General features: G+C 54.6%; 2 protein-coding genes and 1 long non-coding RNA gene across 4 annotated transcripts in view; 1 reads left to right on the top strand and 2 right to left on the bottom strand.

The window, feature by feature from the left end:
- FRMPD3 (FERM and PDZ domain containing 3) overlaps positions 1–14,083 on the bottom strand; it is a 53,136-nt gene extending 39,053 nt beyond the window's left edge. The window contains exon 1 of one of the 2 annotated variants that reach the window (XM_061445927.1): positions 14,000–14,083. The gene's annotated coding sequence lies outside the window, so the exon portion shown is untranslated. Of the gene's footprint in view, positions 1–9,719; positions 9,890–13,999 lie in introns of those variants that run through there. The other variant, XM_061445928.1, reaches the window with a different exon arrangement.
- Positions 1–25,878, bottom strand: part of LOC133265431 (uncharacterized) — a 223,902-nt gene that overhangs the window by 41,422 nt on the left and 156,602 nt on the right. The window lies entirely within an intron of this gene.
- RBM41 (RNA binding motif protein 41) overlaps positions 14,307–25,878 on the top strand; it is a 65,969-nt gene continuing 54,397 nt past the window's right edge. The window contains exon 1 of the mRNA XM_061445940.1: positions 14,307–14,312. The gene's annotated coding sequence lies outside the window, so the exon portion shown is untranslated. The remainder of the gene's footprint in view (positions 14,313–25,878) is intronic.

Consider the following 25,878-nt stretch of genomic DNA (forward strand, 5'->3'; position numbering starts at 1 on the left):
CTGTCACAGGGAGATGGGAACTACAAGCTCTGTCCTCTGTTTAGAGTGGACATCCATTTGGGAAAGCTGTGGGGCTCCAGGCCCACCAAATAAGTGCTAAATCCATACAAACCCTGCCTGTTAGGTAGGTATGATAAGGGGCCCTCTGCAAGCATGGGAAGGGGTTGCAATGATGGTGGAGAAGAGCAGGCATCCTGCCTGGCTCCAGGGGAAGGTGGCTGACACGGACCTCTCTCTGTACTGAACACACCGGGATGCTCAGGCACCCTGTGGGCACTCAGCCAGCTCCCCCAAGCCATGGAGGAGCTTCTGGTCATGCCTGGCTGCTGGCAGGGACCCGCATGGGTGCCGGGGGGGGGGGGGAAAGGAGAGCTCACAGACTTCCCCTGCTCAAGTTCAACCACAAAACCAATCATCCTCATTGCAATTAAAAACAGGAGAGACAAAAGCCTCTGACCCAGAGCATCTGCAAATGCTGGAGCCCACGGCAGAGGAAGGAGGAGCAGATCTTCCAGAAGCATGGCTCCCTGCCAGCCCATTCCCACACTGGGGATGGATCATGCAGCAGCGTTTTCAGTAGTGACGGGTGGTACCACATATCTGCAGGACAGCTGAGATACTCCCATCTCCCCACAGCCCCCCATCCTGCTGCTGCAGGCAGTGCTCGAGGCCTGTCAGAGGATACAGGCAGTAAGAGGCTCAGGGTTGAGGGTGAGTTCTCAGATAACCCCCTGGGCCACTGAGGCAGAGGTGCAGTGTTCCTGACCTAGAGATGCTGCCCATTCTCCACAGAGGTGTGGCTGGAGGCATTGCTCACACTGTGCAGCACTGGGAGACTGGAAGCTAATGTGGCCCAGCTCTGTGCTGGACAGACAGGAACAGAGCTCTGGATCCAAACCACAGAGGGACCCACAGGTATATACCTGGCCCTTGCTCTTCGTGCTGAGCAGAGTGATTCCTGGGAAGCAGCCTGCACTGGAGCTTGGGTAACAAACTGCCACCTCTCAGCACAGGAGCCTGCAGGAGCTGTGGACAGCACACCTGAAGCTCAAGCCATTTCCACTGGGACCTTCTGTTAAACAAGTGCCAGGTGACTGTGCAAGGAGCAAGTGATGAGACACTGTAGTCTCAAACTGGCTGGACAACAGACATTCCCCATCCGGCTGGATGCCAACATGATTCCTCCTGACCACATGCCCCAGCTTTGCTTTATTGGTCCTGTAAAACCCACACACAGCGGCTTATACATGCCAGCATCCCTGCTGGCTCCTCATTTGCAAGAATATTGCCAGGGGCAGGTAAACACAGGCGAGCCATCACTATCAGCATTAGCAGAGAGTGTCTGACTTGGATCTCATCCTGCATGGACAGGTAGCAAGGGAAGAAATTGCCTCTGAAGAGCTGAGACAAAACAAACCCCAGCATCCTCCTCTTACAGAGCCAAGGGATGGGAGCATCCAGCTTTTCTCCCACAGTACAAGATATTTTTCCCTCCCCGTAGGAACCCACAGCTCTGGGACAGCCCAGGGAACATTCCATTCCCCCTGCCCATCTCAGTCCTGGGTCCCCTCTGGGACTGGTGGATTTTGACTGAGGAAACAACAAACAAATGAACAACAATCAGTGTTTCATCACTGTAAGCATCAGCGAGGCACACACTGTGCTGTGCTGGCTGCGATCACACAGATCCCCAGGCTGACGACTGCAGCTAACACGGTGGGGATGCTGCTTTCAAGGTCTCTCTTCTGTGTCCCTACCCCAGGCAGGACGAGGGTCTAATGCCTTCTGTGAGATGTTCCTCTATCAGTAAGGTTACAGCAGGAGCAGACCCAATGCTCGAGTTCTCTGTACAGCAATGTAAAAAGGAGTCTCACAAGAGCTGCTTGGAGGCGACGCGGCAGCAGCAGCCAGGAGAATTACCAAGTGCTCCACACACAGAATACAATTCCCATTAAAGAGAGAGGGGGAAAAAAAAGCAAAGCACAAAACCCAGCTGAGCACTGAACCATTTCAAAGCCTCTTCTGTCCAACCTGCAGAAAAGATCCTCTGCCAGCAAGAGCCCACAGCCTGGGTGATGCTTGCAGCGCAGCCTCCCCTTGCCCTGCATCCCATCACCTACCCTGCTTGTGAGACGGTAACGAGCTGCCTGCCACAGTGGCTGCAGAGAGAAACCACCACTGGGGTCCACGGGGTCTGTGGAGTCTCTGAGGCAAGGCTTTGGGTGTGAAGTGCTTTAAAGCCCTAACACAGGTGGGAGGTATCACCTCCTGATACCCTGATCACCACCAGCCTGAGCCCTGGGTGCTGGGGCCCGGTCAGAGCTGCCAGGAGGAGAGGGCATGGACCTCACCACAGCCAAGCCCTTGTGCCCAATGCAGCCAGCCCCTGCAGCTGGAGCACTTCTATGGGGACAAGGACCATGAGGAGGTTGTTAATCCAGCATCCTGCTTAATGGGAAAGGGAATTAGAATCTACCCAGAGAGACCAACACTGGGATTTGGGTTTAGCAGCGTTGTTCCTTGAGGACTAGAAAGACAACATACGTTTCTGGGGGCTTAAACTTGAAGAGGGTATCAAACTAGCAGGGAGAGAGGAGAGGCAAGCACATTAGGAGGGATAGCGACTACAGAATTACCTGCCAGCCTTTGGGAAGATAAATGACATGAGGTTCAATACAGATAAACCAATACCTAACACAGCCGGGGAGATGATGGGTGCCAGGGTGGCAGCAGCCTCTGCTATCTGGCTGATGGCAGCACAGGAGCAAGGTCTGGAGGGTAGAGCAGGCAATAAAGAGGAGCTGAGTGTGCCCGTGCTAGGAGCAGTGCCAGCGCAGGGGAGAAGGGACAGACACAGCACGCTGCTCCCACCCAGAGAAGGATGGGGGCACAGTGCAGCTCAGCGCACAGAGAAACCTCGGCCCTGCTTAGCAGTCAGGTCAGGCAGCAGCGGCACCGCCTGTGGAAGAGGATGCGCTGTTTTCCCTCTCGCAGCCAGAGAGCACAGGGATGATTTAACCTCTGCTCCGCAGGCATTGCTGCCCGTCCCAGACCCACAGGCATCCCCGGGCCTGCAGGCAGCACACATGAACCTGAGTAACACAGAAATAACTCAAGATCAGAACAGGCTCTGTTTCCCCACAAAGCAAACCCAGGAGCCTGCTTGCAAGCACGGAGAGCTGGCTGCCTGCCCCTCCATCCCCGGGGCTGATGACTGAGCCCTAGAGCTGGGCATTCCTCTTGCTCAGTGCCCCATCCCGGCTAGCAAGCACTCCCATCCTCATGGCCTTTCCAACCTTTGCCAGCGCTGGGTAAGACCATGCTTTGCTGCTCTCCATCCCAACGCAGGCTGCCCGCTTTCCCTGGCTGGGAACACGCACGCCCTTCCCTGGCTCTCGGGACAAGGACCGGGACTCCCTGTGCAGCCGCTGCCGTTCAGAGGCATCTCCTCGGTGTCTTGGAAACGCTGCCGTGTGGGAGCTGCTCCCCGGGGAGTGAGTCACGGTGCCGGGCGGGCGAGGGCGGCCGCAGGCACACACGCATTGGCCACCACTTGCCCCCCGGCTGCTGGTGGCACGGGGCAGAAAGCGTCCCCATGGAGCAGCATCTCCCGTGGCAGGGTGACAGCCCCGCGCCTCCCACCCCGCTCCGCTGCTCCGGTAGCTGCTCAAGTGCTGTGAAGCGTTTCCCATCAGCTGCTTTTCCACGCCACGGCATCAGGGAGACAGGGAGCAGCCCTGGGAAGGCAGCTCCTGCACAGACAGGACCCCGTGTCCCACAGCACAGTGTGAGATAATCTTCTCCCCCAGCCAGCTCTGGGTGGCTAAGGGGAAACTGAGGCATGGGGTGAGGAAGGGACTTGCAGCAGGACACCACTGATAGTGCAAGGAGCCTGTGGGCAAAAGGCTGTCCTGAGCCCTCAGGGAGGTATCCCCTGAGCCCCAGGGAAGCAGCACAGCCACCCCTGCTCTGGGAACCACCTGGCCTCAAAGACAGCACCAGCTCCCAAAGAAACGCTGGGATGGATGGGATGATACGCACCTCTTCTGAAAGGGAGCAATTACCACAAGATACCAATTATGCAAATACCTTGGTTACCAGAAGGATGATCCCTGAATGCTGACTAGGAAAGAAAAGAGCCACGGAGAAGGAAAATCTGTGTAGCCAAGAGCTGCATCTTGTCTCTTCCGAGCACCAAGAGGCAGAGAGGGGCTTCCATGAGCAGAGGGGCTTCCATGAGCAGAGGGGCTTCCATGAGGCCACCACAGCCCAGTGACCACAACATCAGGGACAGAGACAGTGCTTGGTCTTTTACTTTCCTCCCAAAGCACTTCAGAGCTGTTACTATCATTCACCTTGGAAGAATGAGGAAACTGAGGCATAGAAGAAGGCACTTGGCCACCAAGACTCATTGTGCTGAGACAGAGAAGATTTTAAGATGCTGTTGCTGGGGCATCCCACTGCTTCCCATTCCCTTCACTTGCCTGCCTGGCAGTAGCCACTCTCCAAGTCCCACTGACGTTGCATGGGGAGGAAGGACAACTCATGATGCAGTAAATGCTGGCAGAGCCAGCCATGCGATGCTATTTCCTATCCCTGTGGAGCAGAGAAGCCATAAGTCAGCAGGAATGGTCTCTGCATTGTCCCCACACACCAATGCCGGGAAGATTTATGGCAGCAGCACAGGCACTGACGCTCAAGTCCAGCAGCCCAGCATCCCCTTCTGCTGCCAGCACTGTCTGTCCAGAGATGGTGAAGCATCTCCTCTGGTGCTCTGGGGCAGCCGCGTCCCCGCCTTCCAACTGGACCACAGAGGATGCTCCCCATGGCCCGGCTGTCCCGGCACATGGGACCCTGCCACAAGGCAACCCTTCCTGCTCCAGGTCCTGTGGGAAGACCCTGCCCTCCCTCCTCTTGTCACCGCCGCTCTTTGTGAAGCTCTCCAGCACAGCCTGTTTGCAAACAGCCGGTGCAGCTATCACACGTGTAGGGGGTGCCACATGTAGACCGGTGGCATCACTTGCTCAGGAGGTATGTGGCTTCTCTGCCTGGTGCTTTGGGGGTGGGACAGCAGGACAGAGCCCAACCCAAACTGCACTGAGGAAAGCTGCAAAGTCAGTTTGGCTTTGTCCATTTTGAGGGCAAAACGCCTACCTGAGGACAAGACTTTGGCACTTAGACCATGACAGCAGCTGCCTCTTCATCACTGGATTTCAGTGGCCCAGCAATCCAGAATCCAGGAGTTTCTTCCTATGCCCCATCTGTTCCACAAGCCCCTGCCTCGCTACCCAGTCCCTTCCCAACGCCGCCTGGTCCTTGGGCAGCTCTCCAAGTTTGGCCTCTTGGCACTCCTGCAATGCCAGTGTTTGCTCACAACATGTGCTGGATTTGCTTTGGATCAGCAAAAAATCCCACTTCTTCATTATCTCCCTCCCGTCCTGAGCTCACACTGCCCCAGGAGAGGGAGAAAGTTAAATTCATGGACAAGGTGATGAAAAGCCAGATGCCTCCTGCTACCCATAATCACAGCAAAGCGGCAGGCACTTGACACATCCCCTGTGACATAAATAGTCCCGTTGGTTACTGATACAGCTCCTGACTGCTCTTAATTAGCTCTCTCTTTCCCAAAATCAAGTATCCTGCGCTCTGCACTTCAGATGGAGCAAGCCTGGCCAAGACTACTCAAGAAGACCTGAAGGAGCTGATGCTGGTGGCCTCTCTCACTGAGGCCAGGGAAGTGTCCCAGTATTCCTTCCCTTGGGGATGGAGACAGACATCCTGCTGTGCCTCCTATGAACACACAGCAATGCTACAGGGGCTTCCTGTACACACCCAAACCCCTCAGCTGCCACACACCACCAACCTCCCCAGGCCAACAAGCTGCAGCCTGGGTTTTCACTACTCACAGCTCAGGCATCCAGGCAGTAAAGATCCCCCTGGATTGAATCTGGACTTTTCCAGGTACCATCATGGTCCTCTGGAGATGTTTGATGGGGATTTTTGCTGCCAGCCCACTCAGAGACACCTCTCACTCAGGGGACAAAGAGATGCCACAACATTCACTGCCCCAGGCCAGAGCGCAGCGCTCGGATCTCTGCTTGCCCACGGGATGCGAGAGGCTTGCATGGGGCTGAGGAGCAGCCAGCCCTGTAGGGATGTGACAGCCAAGGTGGGCTGGTTGTACATGCTGATGGCAGCACGCTCCTGCTGACCTGGCCACCTCCCACCAGCACCATGTCAGCCTCTGGGACCTTGGGCAGCAGCAGGAGGAGCAGTCCCAGCTTGTTCCCATATAGGAATGGATGGAGCAGCCTCCAAACTGCTCCCTGTGAAGGGACAGATTGATTCAAGTGCCTGCAGATGATGCCTTCCTGCTGGAATGCAGTGCTGAGTGGTGATTCTCAGTACCGACCATGGGCTTCACACAGGCAAAACCCCTTCTTGCAGCCCAAAGTCAAGGGGAGCAAGCAGCAGCAGAGATGAAGAGAGGAAGATGGGTGCTTAAAAGTGGCTGCAGACAGCAATGGAAGTGGCTGCAGGATGCAAAGGAGCACTGAAACAGTGGAAATTACGAGGGGCAGAGCAAGGAAACAGGATGTGAAAGAAGCAGTTAAGCCTCCAGAGAGGAAACGCATGGCGGGGCATGGACCGAGGCTGAATACCTGCACAGCAAGATGGATCCACCTGATCCACCAAGTAGCCTTCTCCCACCTCTTCCCAGATGAGCGGAGCACTCGCTGGAAGCTTTGCCACAGCCAGGCAATGCCTGTTTTCTGCTGAAAACAGGTCCCAGACCTGGAAGGAGGCCTGAGATGCAGTTCCTTGGGGTAGGGACCACATCTTTTGCATCCTCTGCATCTGTCCAGCACCCGGCTGACGAGCTGTGAGGACAGCAGTGCCCTATAAGCAGCCTGCCTGCAACACCCTGCAGTTCTGCTAGGGCTCTATGGGCATTTCAGCCAAGACAGGCCTCCAGATTTGTTAGAGCACTTATGATATGAGTGATGGCACAAGGATGTCGGGTACACCACATCGACTGCCCTCTCCGCATCCCTTTTAGCGTCACGCCTTTTAATAACTCCATTTAATATTACATGCCTCTACCAAGAGTCCTTTTAGACCAGCAGCCTCCGAGTTGCTTGGAAACTGTTTGCTGCAGCCACCGAAAGCCGCTGTCGGGAGGGCTCAGCGCCAGCCCGCTTCCTGGGCTGCCAGCACTGGAACCCAGCGGAGCAGCCCTGCTCCCTTCCCTGGCATGTGCTGGGAGCCGGAGGAAGCAGAGGTGAGATGGGAGCAGCTCCGCCACACGCCGGGGATGGGAAAGGCTCAGGGACTGCGGGGCTTGTCGGAGGACTCAGAGGTCTCCCGGCAGCGTTTCGAAACGTTCCCAGCCTGAGGGTAAGGCAAGTTTCCAGCCCAGCGCTCATGGAACACGGGCTCAGCCTCACAGGGTTCATTTGGCTGAATCTGGACACTGAATTAAATCATTAAGAAGTGTGAGTGAGGGTTTTGCTTTACGTCTCGGTACAGCCTTAATGGTGAAGTCATTTACCGACACCTCTGTAATACTCCATGAATAATTAGGTATCTCTTCCAATTTATGGCTTACCATAAAACGCTGCCACAGTTTTGGAGACAGGACTTTTTTTTTTTCATCCTGTAGCAATGACAGAAAGCATGTTTTATTGCAGGAATGGCAGCTTAAGTATATTTATCCATTGGCCAGGATTCTGTGGTATACTTCCCTCTCTAATGGCTCTACAAACATACATACATCCCTGATTTACACCCAGATTTCCCATACTTTGCTTTTCAATTTACATAATATGTGAAAATTTCTATAGAAGATGGAGAAGAGCATCGAGCCACTCCTGCCAACCCAGATGCCTGAATTCAGCGCTCCCCCGTCTCACACCACTCCTGTTTCCCCGCACAGAGAGTGCTTTGGGGACCCTACAAACACCTTTGGGATCCCACCTCTTAGCTCGGAGGTGACAGGGAGCAGGAAGGCTGAGGGGGAGATGGGTGAGGACCTCAGGGCCCACTCAGCATGGGAATCCCCAAGAGAAGAAACATGAGAGGAGCAGGCTCTGCCAACGCTGGTGAAATGCATCTCCAACACCATCCCACCTGACACCTTCCTCCATTGCCCTGGTGAAGCACTGCCTTTTTGTTTTCCCTTTAAACATTGTGGAATTACAAGTCTGATTGATATGAATATGTAATAATGCTGCTTTATTAATAGCAGCTGCATTATCAGTTCGCTCCCTGCTATTGGCAGGGGATCTGGGACAATATGTGGTTTGAAAACTAAAGAGAAATGCAGCCCACAAAGGCAGCAGGAGTGAGATATTTCCATTCCTTTTCCCAGTGAGCAGGCCACAACACAATGGTCATGAATGCATCACCACTGCTCCTTCTGCCTGGCCACAGGAACAGGCATTGGGACGGCTCCACAGTGAGGATGGTCCTGAGCACATCATACAGCTATCTGCAAAAGGATTTGCAGCCAATGCACCCGGCATGGACAGGGGACACCCCTTGAAGCTGGGGAGCCCACAGCCAGCGTTAACCTCGGCAAACTGAGGTTATTCGGTACAGAGATATCACACAAATCTCCCTGGCATGGGTAATAAACTCCGTTTGCAGTTTGCTTTCCTTACTCCCCCCACCACCACCCCGGAGGCTTAACTGAAAACAAGATTACAAAGGAGATTGTATTGGACAGATTTCTGGTGTGCTATTTTAGCTGTAAATTATGCCAGCTTCATAAAACCCCAACTGTTCTTCCCCGAGATCCCTGCATAGATTGGCTTGCTAAGATCAGGCGACCGGGTGCTCGCTGTGTGCAGGCATTGTCTAGAAAAGCGCTTACAGGGTCCAAACAGTAGCAAGATGTACAGTGCTACGAATATACGTATATACACATACACACACACGCATACATATGCACGTACACGTAGGCAAGACAGCACTGAAGAACTTCCCGTGCCTGTTGATTAGCTAAACAATGACACACACACACAGAGCAATTCCAAGCCCCTATCCATTGGGCTTTGCAATACGACCCTAGGGATCGTCTGTGCTGTTTTAGCTGCCTGTGCCAATGCAGCTGACGCCTTCCTCAGCCGTAGCTAATCCCAAGAGGGAGCAGAGCATCAGGCACCGCGGTCCCAGGCAAGGCTGGATGCAAAGTACGGGACACGGGGTCATGCTCCGCGGAGCGAGCACGCACGGTGAGGTGAGGTGAGCTGCTGGGGCAGGGCAGGGAGCAGGGCTCTGCAACGCCAGCACAGAATGGACACAGCCTGAACTTTGCTACAGCAAACCTGGCCAGAGCTTTTGCAATTCCTCTCACGAGCATCTCTGCACCTTGGCTGTGCTCCACAGCCCTGGAGGACAGAGCAGCCAGGCTCCCAGCACAGTGCTGCTTCAGGGGGAGTCTAGCGGCGCTGCCCAGGACTAAAAGGACAACAGCTTGGCTCACACTCAGTTCCAGTGCCCGGCCCCTCTGCTACAGTGCTCCCCCCCCGCCCCGCATTAGGGGCTGCCTCTACCCCACACCATGCTCCTAACGCTGGCAGCTAGGCAACAGGGACCTTGAGCACAGTGCCACAGCTACGCTGCTGCAAGCACCTCTGAGGGACAAGAGCCACCCTGAGCCCTGAGGAGACAAAGCCATGAAGCCCCGCAGCCCTCCTCCACCCTGTCCCCGTTACCTGGAGGGAGGTGCTCGATAGCAGCAGCACCCTTTGCCTTCCCCCAGCAGCGAGCCGTCTCCCCAGCCACATTCCCACAGCTCCACCTGCTCGGAGCTGAGCCAGGTCCCACTGCACTTCCCGCATGCGTCGGCTCGCAGCTGGCACCCCGGCTCCGGGAGCGGTACAAAGGGGAACCCTGCCTGGCGGGACAGGTCCAGCCCATCTCATCCATCCATCCTCCTCTCCAGCCAGGCTCCCAGGGAAACGCTACAGCAGACATCATCTTGCACATGTATCCCAAGGCTCCCACGTGAAGCATCCCTGCAGGGTCAGTGACCTTCGGGGGGACCACGCAACTTGTGGGCAGACATCTGTGTATCTTCTCCTAAGGAAGCATACTGCAAACAGAGGCAATGCAAGCTGGCAGCATCACCTATCAGGAAGAAAGGGGTGGAAGCTCAAGAGTGGTCAAGGCAGCACAATAATGCTTGATAGATGTGAATCTGTTCATGCCCAAAGATGCTGGAGTGCCTCTCCTTGCTCTCCAGGGAGGAACTGCACTTCCCTCACACACGTGTCCCCACCTACAACAAGCCATCTCTGCAAGTTACACTGTCCCTTTCGCCACTGGGACCTGGCACGTGGCTTGTCTGCGTGTGTACATATATCTATCAATACAAACCCAGGCTTCCTGGGCAATCAATAATGCTATTTAAGAGATAAATCTCGCTATTGACCAGCTGCTAAGGCCAGCTCCTGGTTAATTTAAAAGAGCTCAGAAGTGTTCCCAACGTCACTGGCCACCAGTCCTGCGTGCTCAGGCTGTGCAGCCAGGGATGGATTGGGCTGGGGGTGGATTGGGCCATCTCTCTCTAGGTTACAACAGGAAAGGGCTGTGCAGGGACCTGTATTCCAAGGGGAATGTAACTCCACCACCAGACACCTCTGTGGTCTGAGACCAGAGCCTTGGGTCTCTTTAAACCCATCAGGGTCCGCAAGGGATGGCTAGGCAGAGACACACTGTTACACTGCTGAGGATCCGTGCACCCCTGGGGAAGAAAAAGCCCATCTGTGAATGCATGTGAGCATTTGCTGTGCCATGCACAAATCAAAACTGGACACTGTGTTCTCTGAGTTCAGCTGGGGCTGTGCTGGATTTCAGGCTCTCTACCATCCCAAAACAGCCAGCCCTGGTGTTAAGATCATTGCGGCCAGTGGGTCGAAGGGGCTTGTTGCCTGCCATGCCCTCCAAGGCAGCTCCTGGCCACCCTGTCTCTGTCCCAGCTTCAGAGGTCTCTGCTGTGGTGCACATAGGGTCTCCCCCAACCCACCTCCATCATCAGGAAAGGACCAGTCCCACCAGAACAGGTCAGAGCCGGGGATGGGCAGAGCTCACCCAGCCTCAAGGGGAAGATGGTGCAGGAGCCGTCGCTCTCCTCCCTATGGAGGAAAGCCATCCTTTACAGGCATTTGAGGGAGAACAGAAGGAAAAACATTGCTGAACCCAAAGGACAGTGCTGCCATGTCAACAGTCTGTCACCACACTGCCCTATTCAGCCAGATCAGAGATTTCCAGCAAGCCAGCAGCAAGGATCTGAACAGACTCCCAGCAGGAGCCACAGAAGAAGAAAGACTGTTTTAGGGAGGCTGGATCAGTTGGAAAAAGATGTGTCCTTCAACAACCCGGGGGGATCTTCCAGCCTGTGCTGCCCAAGGCCACCACTTCCCCAAGCTGCACAACTTGAAGATGAACGGTGCCACATTCCCTTTCACATTCCCAAGCACTTCACCCTGGCTGTTGTGGATCCATGTCTCTGTCCCCTAATTTCAAAGCCAGAGCAACACAACAGCACTGGCGCTGTGAATAGGCGCTGGTTGGGAAGCAGCATTTCCAAGCAAGCCCTGCTCTGCCAGGGAGCAAAAGGCCCCATTACATGAGCTCATCTTCCTCCCATTGCAGGGTCTGAGACATCACCTACCAACGCCACCACTGAGCCCAGGGAGGGGAAGGTGGCACCAAAAAGCATCTCAGCCCTGGGAGATTTGGGCTGCTTTCTCTCTGTGGCAGCTGAGATGGGAGCGACCCAGTGATGGTGTGGGGCTCACTCAGTGGAAGATCCCCAGATGATCTCCGCCTTGTTCCAACCAGGCTGGAGGATCCTCAAGGTAGCAACCGACTTGATCGTTATATAAATACTTTTGTCACTACAAAAGCCGTGGGCTGGAGCTGCCCTGGCAAATGACACTGAACTCATGGTATGAGTCAGGAGAGAGGCTTGCTGCTGATTTCAGCAGCAGGGGGATGGGGGGGGAAGGACCCGTGCTAAGGCAGAGCTGAGGACTTGAGGCTTTGTCCTTTGGTGCCAGGGTGCAGCCACCAAGCAAACTGTGAAAGCATCTTCCAGGTATCATGGGGCTGTGACTGGAGGCACAGTCCCAGCTCTGCAGACCCAGAGCCCTGCTTCCCGCTCATCCCTGGAGCTTGGGGCAGCTCCCATGAGTTTAGATGGTGAAGCAAAACACGAAGGCGGCTGGTGCAAACACTGCCTTATCTCCTGACTGCTTTCTGCTCACTACGGGACTTCTGTGCTAGACTGGGCTTTATGCTTTTAGGCTTCAGTTCAAAGCTCAAACTAGGTTACTGCAAGTCAGAAATGAGTTCCAGAGCTTGCTACAAGCACACCACTGTTTACAGCAAACATCAGTCCGTGCTCCTGCCTCAAGAAGCTTGAGACCAACAGGTCCTTCTCCACAACATTGCTGAAGCTGGGGCTTCGAGGCAGTGCTGCAGCACAGCAGTGGCTGTTGCCATGCCAATGAAGCGGGCAGTTGGCACACTGAGCGGCCAAACTGGGAGAGCAGCCACGCTACCAGAGATGGACCCAGGATGGAGAGCACCAAGGGCTGCTGTTCCCCATGGGCTCCTTCAGGAGCATCACACGGCCCGAGTAGCTCAGCTGCTCTTGGCTGATGCCCTCATCAAGCACCAGGCCCTCCTTGATGCTCACAGCCCCCCAGGCCCGCTCCCCACTGCAGCCCTGCACTGACAAAAGGTGGTGTTTTGTTGTTCGGGTGAGGTATGAACTACTCGCTGCAGGACGACATGGGTACCAGCAGCTCATGTAGGGGCATGGATGCATATAGAGGGCTGCGGGACACAGGGAAGCACCTTGGCCAGGTCTCTGTCCAGAGCAGAGGCAATGCCACCCCTGTCCTACCCTAAGCACCTCCATCCAGAGATGGGGCACAGGCTCGGCCTTCCTTGGGCCTCACACAGAACAGCTCTTGCCCTCAAGGCAGACTCATACCAGGTGAGGCTCTCACACACAGCCCAGCCCGCCCTGGTGCAAACCAGCTTTACTCTCCTTCACCCTTCCCTTGTAGATGTGGAGAAACTGAGACACAGGCAGGTGGAAGGCGGCACACTGATTGTCAGGAGATAAGACAAAGACATGAATGGTTTCAAATAGCTTTTCCCCAAAAGCAAGCCCCATCTCTCTACCAGTCCTGTTGCTGACAAGGAGCAAAATTCATCCCATCCAATTACTCTTCAGCAAGAAAATGAGGAAAAAAAACAAACAAGCCCCAAGCCAGGAGCCAAGCGTGTTTGTTCTTTCAGCTCAATCAGCCACGATCCGTGATGGCAACAGCCACAATACCAGACTAACACAGAGAATGTCACCACCAAGGAGCATGCCAAGGTGACCTGGGGGGCAGTGGCAGAGCTCCCTGCCCTCTCTACACAGCCCTTAACCTTCCCCAGGATGGGGAAAGCCATCTTGGGTGAGAGCAGAGCTCAGCAGCACTGCTCTGGTCCAGACCATGGGAACCCCTCGGACCAGATTCCTTCTTGGGTGCATCGCAGTGCACGCTTCCTACAGTGTCAAGGCTATGAGAGGGTGATGGGGCAGTGGAATGGATGGGAAAGGGGACACCCCATCACCCCTCTGGCATCCGCAGGCCACTAGCACATCTCCAGCTGCCCCTGCAGCCGGGACTCTCCCAGGAGGACGAGGCAAAACCCAGTGGCTTCTGTGCACCCAGAGCCCACCGAAGCTGGGCATCCCTCCCCTCACACCACGGTGGGGAGCCGCGGGGCATCGGGACGTCAGCAAGCGCTGGGGAGGAGACGGCGGCCTCCTGCCTCCTCACCATCACCTTGCTCCAGCCAGCGCATCCCCGCGGGGGAACCAGCTAACTCCCGCGAACTGGCAGCACCCCCGACGTAGCGCAAGACCGACGGCTCTGCCCGCAGCCGCGCCCCGCAGCACCCCAGCACCCCCCGGCACCCGGCTCACCTGCGCTCCGCCGCCGCTCCCCCCGGTACCCCGCGGAGCCTCAGGCGGGCAGCGCGGCGGGCGGCGCGGCGCGGCGGGCGGCCAGGGCAGGGCACCCGCAGCCCCCCGCCGCCGCCGTGCCCATGGCCCGCCGCTGCCGCCGTCGCCCGCAGCGCTCAGCCAGGGCCCGCCGCCGCTGCTGCCGCCGCCGCCATGCCGGCCCGGTGCTCCCGGTCCCCCCCGCCAAGCCCCGGCCGGCCGGCGGCGGCGGGCGGCTCTGCGCGGTTCTGCGGGGCGAGGGCGGGCGGTGGCGGCGGCGCTGGGCGGGGCGCGGGGCGGGCGGAAGCGGGCGGACCCCGCAACCCCTCTTCGGGGGGCTATGGGGTGATGCCAGGGGCCGCCCGCCCCAGGGGACCGGCGGGTATCGTCCCCTTTTCCCCTCCGGCCGCGCCGGGACGGTCACCTTCGGTGCGTGCCGGGGGATTGGGACTCCATCGGCGGTCACCGGAGGAACCCCTCGCCCGCGAGGTGCGCTCCTGGCAGCCGCCAGCTCCATCCCCAGCGCAAGCATCTCTCTGGTGCCTTCTGCGGGGTGTCCTCCCCAAGCCCCGCACCGCTGGAGGCAGTCCAGGCAGGCCTGCAGGCGAGCACCGCAGACCTCCCCTCTGCGCCCTTTCGCCTTCCAAGCAGCCTGGGTGCTTTCCCCACCGCTGCTGGGTGCGCAGCCGGCCTGCCCCGGCAGGCATCCACAGCGGCGGAGGCTCCGTGCCCGAGCACCAGCCCCGCTCTGCCTGCCCTGCTCCTCCTGCAACCCCCTCTGCCCGTGGCACTTCGTGAATACCCCTTGCCATGTTGTCATCCGCTCACTCAACATCATGAGACCCTTCTGCAGTGCTCCATTAGGGTTGGTTTGTTTTTAATTACATTTAGACATCATATATGATGTGCAAACATTACCACCTTACTCTTTATCCCTTCTCCAAACGCATGGGGCTGTCTGCTCACCCATCCATAGGTAACTCCATGGTAACCTCACTACTCCCTATCTGGGAAAAAAAAAGATCAACAAAAGCTTTTAAGGAAACTACGTTATCAATGAACAAAAGGAGGTTTGTGTGCATTTCTCATGAAAAGATTGGGAAATGAGGGCTGGGAGGGAGGTTACCATGGATTTGGGGAATTCAAGTACACTATTAGCTGGCTAACAGCCTCAAGAAAGAATAGATTAGCAAGCCACAAATTCCTCCTTTGAAAATGTGACTGACTTCCATTATACCTCTTTCCAAATCCACCCGTTCTATTCTTTATCAGAGCTCCAAGCAACTCGTTTGCTCAGTACAGAACTTGGACTTGTCTGTGGATTGCTGGCTATAAGCTTTTACAGCTATTGCAGCCACAATCTCTGCCTCCCATTTGTGTGCCACCAGTGCTCATTTTGGCAGCAGGGTGCCTGATCCCCCTTGGTAGCTCAGTAGCTCCATGCTGCTCTTCCTCCAGAGCCCTTAGGGAGATCCTGCCTGACCCCGGCAATCCTTTGCTCTCCATTTCATCAGTATCTTCCAAAAAGCTTTTTTGACATTTCAATTTGAGAGAGTTCTTCAGATTCATCTGCCATAGGAAAGGGCACAGTACGTGTGACCTGCTCACATCCTCCATGGCAGGCATTACGGTAAAGAAAATCATTTTGGGTCTATGCAAGGCCCTTCTCTTAGAGCTTTTTGCAGGCACAGGAACCCAACAAGCCAGCACAGCATACCTGCCTGCCTCCTCATGATATCGGCACAGTCTTTATTACACATTTATAGTCTCTATTACACGTTCTCATGCTGTCAGCATATCCTCCCTTAAAACTTGTCTCATCCTAGAGGCTTACATTTACTTCACCCAAATAAATGTCCTCTCCTGTTTGCCTTGTTTGAGCACAACGTGCACTTTCTGAAAGCTGGCTGCTGACACCTAATTGCCTCCTTTACATGGTTATTTTAAACCCGTTGGCATTTTTGCCCTTTACAGCTACGAAAGGAACTTGTACAAAACATTTCCAGGATGAAGACTGAGAAGATGCAACAAAGCTCAGGATTCATGCCATAAAGACCAATGTCTCTCTCCCTGCCTGTGCATGGAGACATGTCTCACAAAACAGAAGCTGTTCACTGTGGCATATTTAGGATTTGTTTGTTTGCAGCCACCTGCTTATATATACCTGTCACTTTTTCTTTCTCTGTTTGGAAGCTGGGATGGAGCCTGCTTAAAAGCAGGAGCATCTCTGAGAATTTTCCTCTTTCAGCAGCTTCTTTGGCCAAGTTTCCTTATTTTTGCCCAGTTTTCTTTCCAGAAGCCTGTTCTGCAGTTGATGTAAGGTCAGGGTTGGAAAGCTGCGGGAAACTCTGACATGTGCAACTTGCTCCCTGTCCTGCACACTGCCCAGGAGTGAAACACAAAGTGATTTCTCTTCCTTAGGTGCTGAATAGCTGCCCTGGGGGTATTCTCTGCCCTCCTCACATGTTTTGAGGCTCATTTCCAGGTACAGTTAATTCAGAGAACCTCCTCTGGCATCTTCTAGTCTCACAATGTGACCACCACATGTTATCCATCTCCTAGCCCACACTTCCCATGGATGCTGTGCCAGTAAAGCATGCTGCACTGTATGTCCCCAGCTCCTTGTTGCAGGATGAGATAAAGACTGCTGGGTTTCCACTGCAACACTTGTTGCTCTACCATGGCTCTGCTCCCTGCTGGATTAGCCTCTTATTGACTAGCTGCGGTATTGCTCTCCCCCAGGGACACTCATTGCCTGTGATGACAAGATGAGGGGTTTCACCACCGAATACAACACTGGAGGAACCTCAGACGAGATTCTGCTGGGGCTTTTGGTGGTCAGAAACAGCAGTAGAATGGAGGTGAGCCCAAGATGAGAAACATACAGCACAGAGCTCGTGGAAAGCAAGAAGGGGGCTCTTGCTCTCTCCAATACCAGCAGGCACAGCTACCCTAGTCATGGAGGCCTGGGTAAAGGAAGATATGGCACAGGTATCATGTGGCACAGGTATCATGGAGCAATGAGCACAGCCACTGATCAGACCAGTGATGATGGTGGTACCAATTGCTGTTGTGAGAACACCTGCCCTGGTGCAGCCCTCATTGCCCAAGGAGCAGCTTACAGGGGAGATCAGATGAGGACGGAAGGTGGGGACCACAAGTGGTCAAGTGGGGACAGATAGAAAAGGGATCTGTGCATACCTGGGTTCTCTCTCTTCTGCAAGAAAATCAGAGCAGCCCCCTCCTACTCTATCCCTCACTCCAAGCTGGAGTGAGTGGGAGAAATCATGACTACCTGATGGCTGTTTGGCAGTTGTCGTGAAACAAGCCTGACAGTTGTCAAGCCAGATCCTTGTCGCCTGGTTATAGCTGCACTGTCACGACATGGCAGGACTCTGGTGCACGTCCCACCCTCAGCCCTACCTGCACAAAGCTCCTCAGACTCTAAACCAAGTGAGGAGGTCCTTTACAGGCAGAAATGAGCTCAGTGAGATTTGGGGACCAGCATTCAACCCCAGCCCAGCAACCAGAGCTGCAGCATCTGCTCGCGGCTCAGTGGGAATAGTCAGAGCGTGTTGGGGTGATGGTTCAGTCTCTCCTGCTGGGTGCTGAGGGAAGGCTGTTGTGGAGTAAACAGCCCATTAAACCAAGAAAAAACTAAAATAAGCTTGCAGAGCCCAGTGGGGTGGGAAGCAAACAGCTCCATCAGTGCTTGAGAGCTGGTACTTTATATAAGCAACAGGCTTGCCAGCTGAGAGTGGAGCAGCGGCACAAGGGAGCAAAGCTGGAAGCAAGGGGAGACCATTGCCTTTTCCAAAGGGTTTGTCACCAACAGGCAGGACACACCAGCACCTGCAATTGTTTCAGGACACTATAGAGCTGCTCTTCTGCAGGGGATGCTGCGAAGGGTAGCAACACAGGCGACACAGACCTGGAACTTTCAGAACTGCAGTTGTGAGGAGGTTTCTCCCTTCACCTTCTCTCTGCCCAGGGTCACTGATGTGAAGCTTTAAAGACACTTCTACAGCTTTCACAGCCAGGGAACGTGGGGCATGCACAGAGCTGGGATAAAGGGACCTGCAGGGTGGGCACAGGCACCCTTCACAGGCTGGGGACTGTGGTCCTCAGGGTGTCACAGCGACTCCTGAAGCATCACAGAGTTGTTTGGTAGCAGCATCTGCCCCACTCACAGCAGTGAGGCTGCCAGGCCTGGGGATGAAAGCCCAACAGTGGCCATGGCATAGAGACCACAGCCTCCAAGTCATCACTTTCCTGCCCCTCCCAGATTTGCCTCTTCAGTGCCCAAAGCCCATCTTACACAAGACATCCCTCAGCCCAGCCTCTTTCTCTTCAATCCCCAAATGCCTCAATTAAACATGTAATTAGAAATGCATTCCAATTACAGCAAAACAACCCTTCAAACTGGGGAAAAAAAGAGCTGTTCTTCACACAGTAATTTAGCTGGATGAGTATAAGTTTGCGTGCCACAGGCACTCACTGGAGGCAAAGCTCCATGTTTTCAGCAGGAAATGGGCGATTTTGTCTGTAAAGAGTTACATGGTCAGCTCAGTGCTATTGCTCTAGGAGTGCTAGGAAGCCTTTCTGGTCCAAACAGACTGGGAAGCCCTGGATTCACATCTCATGCTCCTCCCAGGAATGGCATCCTCTGTACCAGGGATGCTGCAGTCGCTCACATCTGGGCCAAATGCAGAGTTGAAAGACAGGGATTTAGCAGGTAGCAAGGAATTCCCTTGTGGATTTGCCTCTCAGACATGAAATCAGCCTCCCTTGAAGATATCAGCCTGAAGTGAAGCTTATTTGGAAAGGGACATCAAAGTCTCCCGTCCGGTGTTATTAAGAAGTCATCAGTCCTACACAGCAGATTTTTCCTCACCATGGAGGACAGGAAAAGGAGTTTCCGTTTCCCACTCATTGCTGATTCTCCAGAACCCTGTCAGGTATCACCTTTGGGATCTCACACGTAACCTGGTATGCGGTTTCACCCCAAAGCTCAGGGCAGGCCAGGGGGCCAGGTGCAGAGCAAGCTCCAAACCCAGCCCTGCATGGACACAGCACCCAGGGAACGGCACCTCCATGGTGCTGCCATGAGTGCTGACCCATCAGGAAGCTCCCACAGGACCAGGCTGGATGCAGGAGAGGGGATGGATACCGGCCATTTGCTCCATCCTGGAGCAGCAAATAAAGAGCACAGAAACACCAGAGGCATCCAGGGAGACTGCAGCTCTCCAGCTCCTCACCTGACTAGACTGGTCCATCTGCACAGAGCTGCTGGGGCTGCCAGGCAGCTCAGTGCTGGAAGCTAAATGCCTTTGCAGATTGGATCTGTTACCATGGCTTGCTTCTGCTGTTTTGATTCCAGGCTGTGGTAGGAGCCTGCTGGGGTTATCAGTCACCCATGCTGGAATGCAGGACCTGGAGGGCAAGGTGTTAAATCTTTTGCTCCCTATGCCACTGTCAGGGCATGAAATCATTCCCCCAGCATGGCTGCAGGTCTTTTGCAAGGGAGGGTCAGTGGCCTCTGTCCCCTCCATGTCACATGGAGATTGGATCTGCTGGTGCAACTGATCCTGCTACAAGGAGCTGCATGGACTTCTACCCTCCTCACTCCTCCTGCTCTTTCTCCCTGCTGTTCAACTAGTGGTAAAACAGGAGCAGTTGGATCTTGAGAAGAAAATAAATAGCTTTGATTTGGCCACGGACAGAAGATGGAGGCATTTGCTAGAGAGCATCTGACAGCTCAGGAGAGCAGGCAGAGCCGGCTCTGAAGGAGCTGCGGTAATTACAGCCTCTAATTCACTACCTCACTCCTTTACTACCAGCGGTTGCCATACTCCAAAGCAGTCCTGTCACTACTAGATTCCAGGGCCCTACAGCTCCCACCCCATCTCACCCAAAACATCCCCACGTTCCCCTGGACGCGGCTGAGCTCCTGGGGTCAGACAGGGAGCTCATCACCGCGGCACACACGCTGCTCATTCGGCAGTGATTTACCTCCGCGGTGGCAGACTTGATTCATTACCCTGCTCCGTGCACACTGCTGCTGGAGGAGCCGGCAGTGAAATTACACCTTCTGCTCCACACCCCCGCTTCCCGCACCGTCTCCTGGCCAAGCCGCTCTGCCTGATGTTATTTTTAGCTCCCAGGAACTCTGCTCTTTTTCTTAATGGGACACGAGCACTATGGAACGTGCTCGCATCACTCCAGCCGCAGCCTCACGTGCGGAGCAGCTAGGCAGTCGCCTCTCTCTCTCCAGGGACAGGGAGCGAGCAACGGATCCCACTGCAGAGAGCACCTGCACAGGGTAACACCCCTTTGCCCCTGTGGTTCCTTTTGTGCCAGGCTATAGCCCCATCTAGGTCTGCATGTTGCTGACTGTGTCCAACACTTTCCTACTGCATCCATTACCTGTCATGGGATGGAGAGCAATCAAACTGCTTTGGTCCCTCTTGGAAGCTGGGGGAGGCTGCAGAAAGGTGTTACAGGGGAGCTGTGTTGGGGTATCAGAAATGCCCTGGAACATAACTAGGAGGTGCATCCTCCCAGCCCACCCTGGGGATGCTGAGGCTGGGTACCAAGCTGCTTATTTGTAATGCTAATGAAGGGCTGCTGGATGCCACAGCCGCTCAGGCGCCTGCTGCTCCAGGAGGGCTCTCCCCTCCAGAGATGGGGAAACTGCTGCAGCTCCTCCTTTTCCAGGCCCTGACTTCTACCCAAAGTAAATACACAAGGATTTGGGATTCTTACACCCAGTGCTGCTGGGTTGCTCCAACATGCCCAAGAACAGAGCACCTCCCTGGAAGCCTCTGGGTGCCAGGGAGGAAGAGGCCAATCACTCTATTTATTGAAGTACCTAAATTAGGAGGCAGGAGTCTAATTTTAGGCGCTTGGTGGTGCCCTTCAGAGTGATGAATTAAGCACAGCAAGGGCTTGGGTGTGTATTGCTCCTTTCCATTGTTCCTTTCTCTCCAGTGGGAGAGAGCCTGTGTCCCTGGTGCTGTGGCAGCATCCTGCTGCGATCAGCCCTTGCTGCCAGCCTGGAGCTGCTCAGACATGCTGTAATAGACCAGGGGACCTATAAACCCTAAACAGCAACTTTACAGCTTGTTTTGCATCCAAGCCGAGCTGTGACTCAGCAGCAGGGGAAACCGAGGGCTATAACCACCCAGTGCTGAGAGCATGTCCCCTCTGTGGGGCTGAAGACACTTTCATCTGACCCATACATTGCACCCCTGCAGCAGAGATAGGCATGCTTCATTAATGCTATCAATTAAGTTTCCCAGCACTGAGAGGGAGAAGAGCATCCCTGCATCAGGGATGAAGCTACCACATGGATGTACTGAGGTCAAGAAGGGAGATAGCAGGAGTGGAGACCTCCACCACCCTCTACATCCCACTGGAGACAGACAATGCTCTGGCTCCACACCACCCATGGCAGCACAGATCCTTCCTGAGTTTTACATCATTTCATGATCCCCAGGAAGCAGATTTGCTGCCCTTAACCCAGCCAGTGCCTAATGTCTGCTGCTGGAGGAGCCCTCCACCTTGCCCTGTCCTACAGGCACCTGTGGCCACCACAGACAGCCCAGGCAGCACAAGGAGCTTGAAACCATCTGTGGCTGAGCAGAAAGATAAATGGAGACCAAAGCGCCGCGCTGGCAGATTGCTGCTCTGCAATTGCCCCTTGGAGAACACCTTCTCTGCAGCCCCACCAGGCTGCTGCTCTCGTTCAAGACTTCCCAATCACTGTAATAGAGTGAAACCTTATTTACTGCCCTCATCCTGCCTTTCTAAAGCGGCCACAGGCACACAGCAGACCTCTTCCCTCCTGTACTAACAAGAGCGCCTTAATGGCTTTTCTGCCGCAGCACAAATCAACCCCAAATAAACACGGGCTGTAAGTGCTGACTGGGGAAGAGCTGAGGTAGGGAAGGGCAGCGGTGGCAAAGGTCTGGCCCTGAGCAAGGGACACGCATGCCACAGCCCTGTGTCCATGCCAGGCAGCTGGGAAGCCCTGGGATGTGCCCCAGGGACATGTCAGAACAGAGGGGCTCCCGGGGGCCGGGCAAGGCTGACCAGGCAGGACCTCCCCCCAGGGGGGATGGCAGGAGGGTGGGAAACCCAACAGGCAGAGCTGCCTGTACCCAGGCCCAGGGTGGTGGGGCTCATCAAAACCTCCTTTTCCAGGAGGTGCGAATGGATCTGCGGTTTCAGGAAAAGCAGGAATAACCCCAGCCATGCTCCGCTCCCATGTGGGGCCATGATGATGAGACATGAGAGGGGAGGCGCTGAATGACCGGCACACAACTGTCACACCAGAGCATGAGGATGCAAAAGCATCCCACCGGAGCCGCAGGAGCGTTGCATTTTGCAAGAGCATCTCAAGGCTGCCGATTTCCTCTGAGGAGCTTCTTGGCCCAAACCTCTGCAACATTAGAAATGCAAGAGCATTTTCCTAATCAAGCAGCTCCATCAGCACGGGCAGTGCCAGCTCCCATCAGTTCGCTATGACGCAGGCTCTCAATTACCGTGCGCTAACCGAGGCTCCACCGAGAGCCTCGTTGGGAGAGAAACTCCCTAATGGAGTCGGGAAAGAAACATGGGTATGGAAAACACTGATGTCACCTCTGGGGCTCGGCTGCTGTGGCCACAGAAACAGCAGCTCCTGTTCACTGTCTTGGTACGGGGCAAAACTGCTCCTGAGCAAATGGATGCTCAGAGGGCAGAGACATCCCTCTCCCCAGCCCCATAAGAGATGACTTGTCCCCAGCCCTGTGAGGTTATTGATTTGCCAGGGCTCACCCTTGAGATGCAGATGTGCACGGCCATCCTCTGTGGGTTGCCATGGCAATGCAAAGCACTGCCACGTCCCCATCCCTGTCCTGACCACAGGACAACAATGCGCCCAGGTGGCAGGTTTCCCTTGGGGCAGGTCTGGGGCTCGGCATGCCTTCTGTTAAACGCCTCTGGGGCACATCCCATGTCCTTCATCCCACCTGTGCATCTGCAAGCAAGGGCTCAGTGCTGAGATGGGAGGAAGCGAGGGGCAAGGCATCGGCTGGAAGAGACTGAGCTGTGCTGCTGCTGGCCTGCTAGGGCTTTCTCCCTCCAGCCTGTTAACAAGAAGGGTTTCCTCCAGGAGTCCTCCCTCCTCACATGCCCCGCAGTACAGACATGCCCTGTGCTCCCTCACCTCAGATGCGTCTTCATCCTCACAGTGTCTACTGATGCTCCTGCGTGCCTCCAACATAGCTGCAGGCAGCAGGGCTGTTTCCCTGGCTCCTGAGCAGCCTGCTCACAGCAGAGCAGCTGCAGAGGCCCTGTGTGAATGACCAGGGCTGTTTTCAAAAGCAAAACTGGCAAAAGAGGTTTTGGCTCTGCAGCACGCTCCCAGGCTGCGTGAGAAATGCTTTCATGCTAGGTGAAGACTTCATGCAAACAGCACTGATGGCCAAAGGATCTTGTACCATAAAAGTGATGTTTTCCAAAAGCAAGAGCTCATTCATACTGACAGAAATAGCTGCTTATTTAGGAAAGCGTAAAACCTCAGACACCTCTCACTCCTGTTGCATCCAATGAGGGTACAAGCTCTGTTGTAACCTGCCTGTCCAGGGGAAATAACTCCTATTGTCGGTGTCTAAACAACCATAAATCCACAGCCAGAGAAATTGCGGTGGTGGAATCAAAATTCACCATCGATTCAGCCGGCAACCAAATCCTCTCCAAGCAAAACCAGAGGCTGCCTGTGACATTCCTTATTTTAATCTATGTTGCAATGAATTAAACATGTTTTAATATCAGAAATGAAAGATCAAGGATCAGCAGCAATAAATCCTCCACACTCATTTTCCGTATTAAGCCGGTGTGTACCCAGGGCAGGCGCGATAATTAGAGTCGTGCAGTGATTTATCTGGAGGAAGGAACTGAAGGCATTTGGATATTGGCATTCTCAGTCTTGGCACGCGTTCATGCCCCTGTTCCCTGCCTGCGTTATAAATCCCTCCACGATGGGGACCCTGCAGGGCTGGAAGTGCTGGTGCAGTGGGACATGGGTCTGGTACATGCAAGGAGCCCCTAGTCCCAGGAGCTCTCTGTCAATGTGACTTAAAGGGGACCTGACGGATAGCAAGCCGAAAGGAAGGATGTACCTGGGGTCAGAAGTGACCTTTGCCTGGCCCTGGAGGACTATGGCTGCATTCCCAGAGGGATGGTAGGAGTAACATCACCCGGGAAGCACTGTGATCTGCTCTTCACACCTCTGCCCTTGCTCAAGCACTCCCCACTTCGGGCACAGGGGCTCCTATCCTGGGATGAGAACGTCGCCATTTCCAGCATCATCCCCAGCCCCAGGAGCTGAGCATTTTCCTGGGTCATTTCCCAGGCTCTGGCTCCAGCACAGAGGGGCCAGCAGCCAGCATCTGCATTTCAGACATGCACTGCAGAGACGAAGGCACGGTTACACGTGTATTTCTATTCTCAACACTCAGTTCTCGAGCTGTTCATAACTTTTTCCCATCTTTTCACCCCTTTGGATAGGAGACGGCATTGTTTCTGTCAGCACAGGTGTGAATTCCTGTGGGCAGTTCATGCCTTTTGGAAGGTCGGAGAGCACTTCTCTCACTTTGGAAACGCATTTTCCTCCCCAGCCTCTCCAGTGCAACGGGGCTGTGAAGTATGGTGGGTATTCCTTCAGTGCTAGGTGGGATTTTGGGGTGGCCTGCTGAAAGCAGCTGGATGAGTCCATGGGCTTGAAAATGTACAAAGAAGGAAGGAACCTTCAGCTGGGCTTGCAAAGATCTGGAAGCTTCATACCAACGATTTAATGGCTCAAGGGCTGCAACACGAGAGGCTCTGTTGATGCCTTTGAATACTCCTCCGGAGGCACAATCCCCTCCAGAAATGCATTCCACACATGCACAGACTTCAGACACTTGATCTTTCTCCTTATCCTAAGCAGTACTCCATGGATACCCCAGGTCTGTGGATCAGTAGCAGAAGTCCTTGCCCTAAAGGAAATGGAGGCTTTCACCTCCTTTTCACATGGGAAAAAAGCTGGTATCTGCTCAAGGGCATTGAAAGCACAAGGCCCATCAGTTCATGAATTGGGAAGCTCATGGTTTGTCGGAAGCACTTAGGACATTACTGCAGGCCCTAAGCAGGGGCATACATCCACATTAGTGTCACTGATAACAGGTCCCAAAAGACAAAGGGATCCCACACCTTGTGCTTCAAGGGCTTGTGCAGTCTCTAATGCACAAATCAAGATCAGAGTGTGGCTGGCTGGAGCACAGAGGCTGCCGGGTTTGGCTTTGCCCTGCCAGGGTGGGAAGCAAGGTGCCAACCCTGCACCCCAGCATGGATCCAAGATGGGAGCCACACAGCAGGGACGCTGCGCTGCAGCTCCAGCTCCTCCTGCAGCAAACCCACTGGGCATCAAACTCTTTCAATCAACATTATAAATGACCTAAGCTGGCACAGACCATTACTGCCCCAAAGGTCTCCTGATGCCCCAATCCCACCAGCACAAAACACTGCTGTTCCTCAGTATCTCACCATGTATCTCACAATGTTTGGTTTTTCCTTCAGACCTCAGCCTCCAAAATCACAGGACCATTTGAAAAGGTAAACTTTAATGTATTCTTTGAGGATTGAATTTCAAGATCTCATGAATACCCAGGGATGCTTGGGGATGCACACCTAGAAGAGCGGGATAAGAATCCAAGAGCTGGTATTTAAAAATGAATGAATCAGGATTTTCAAGTCAATTCTGCTATATTTAAAGGCCCGATTGTTGAAAGACCACTGTCAGCACTGCACATGGTGTGCAACCCCAGCAGGAGCAC

This window comes from Pezoporus flaviventris, unplaced genomic scaffold (assembly GCF_033815535.1).
Source record: "Pezoporus flaviventris isolate CSIRO_AGI_PZ_B2104156 unplaced genomic scaffold, CSIRO_AGI_Pfla_v1 ptg000005l, whole genome shotgun sequence".
Lineage (NCBI taxonomy): Eukaryota > Metazoa > Chordata > Aves > Psittaciformes > Psittacidae > Pezoporus > Pezoporus flaviventris.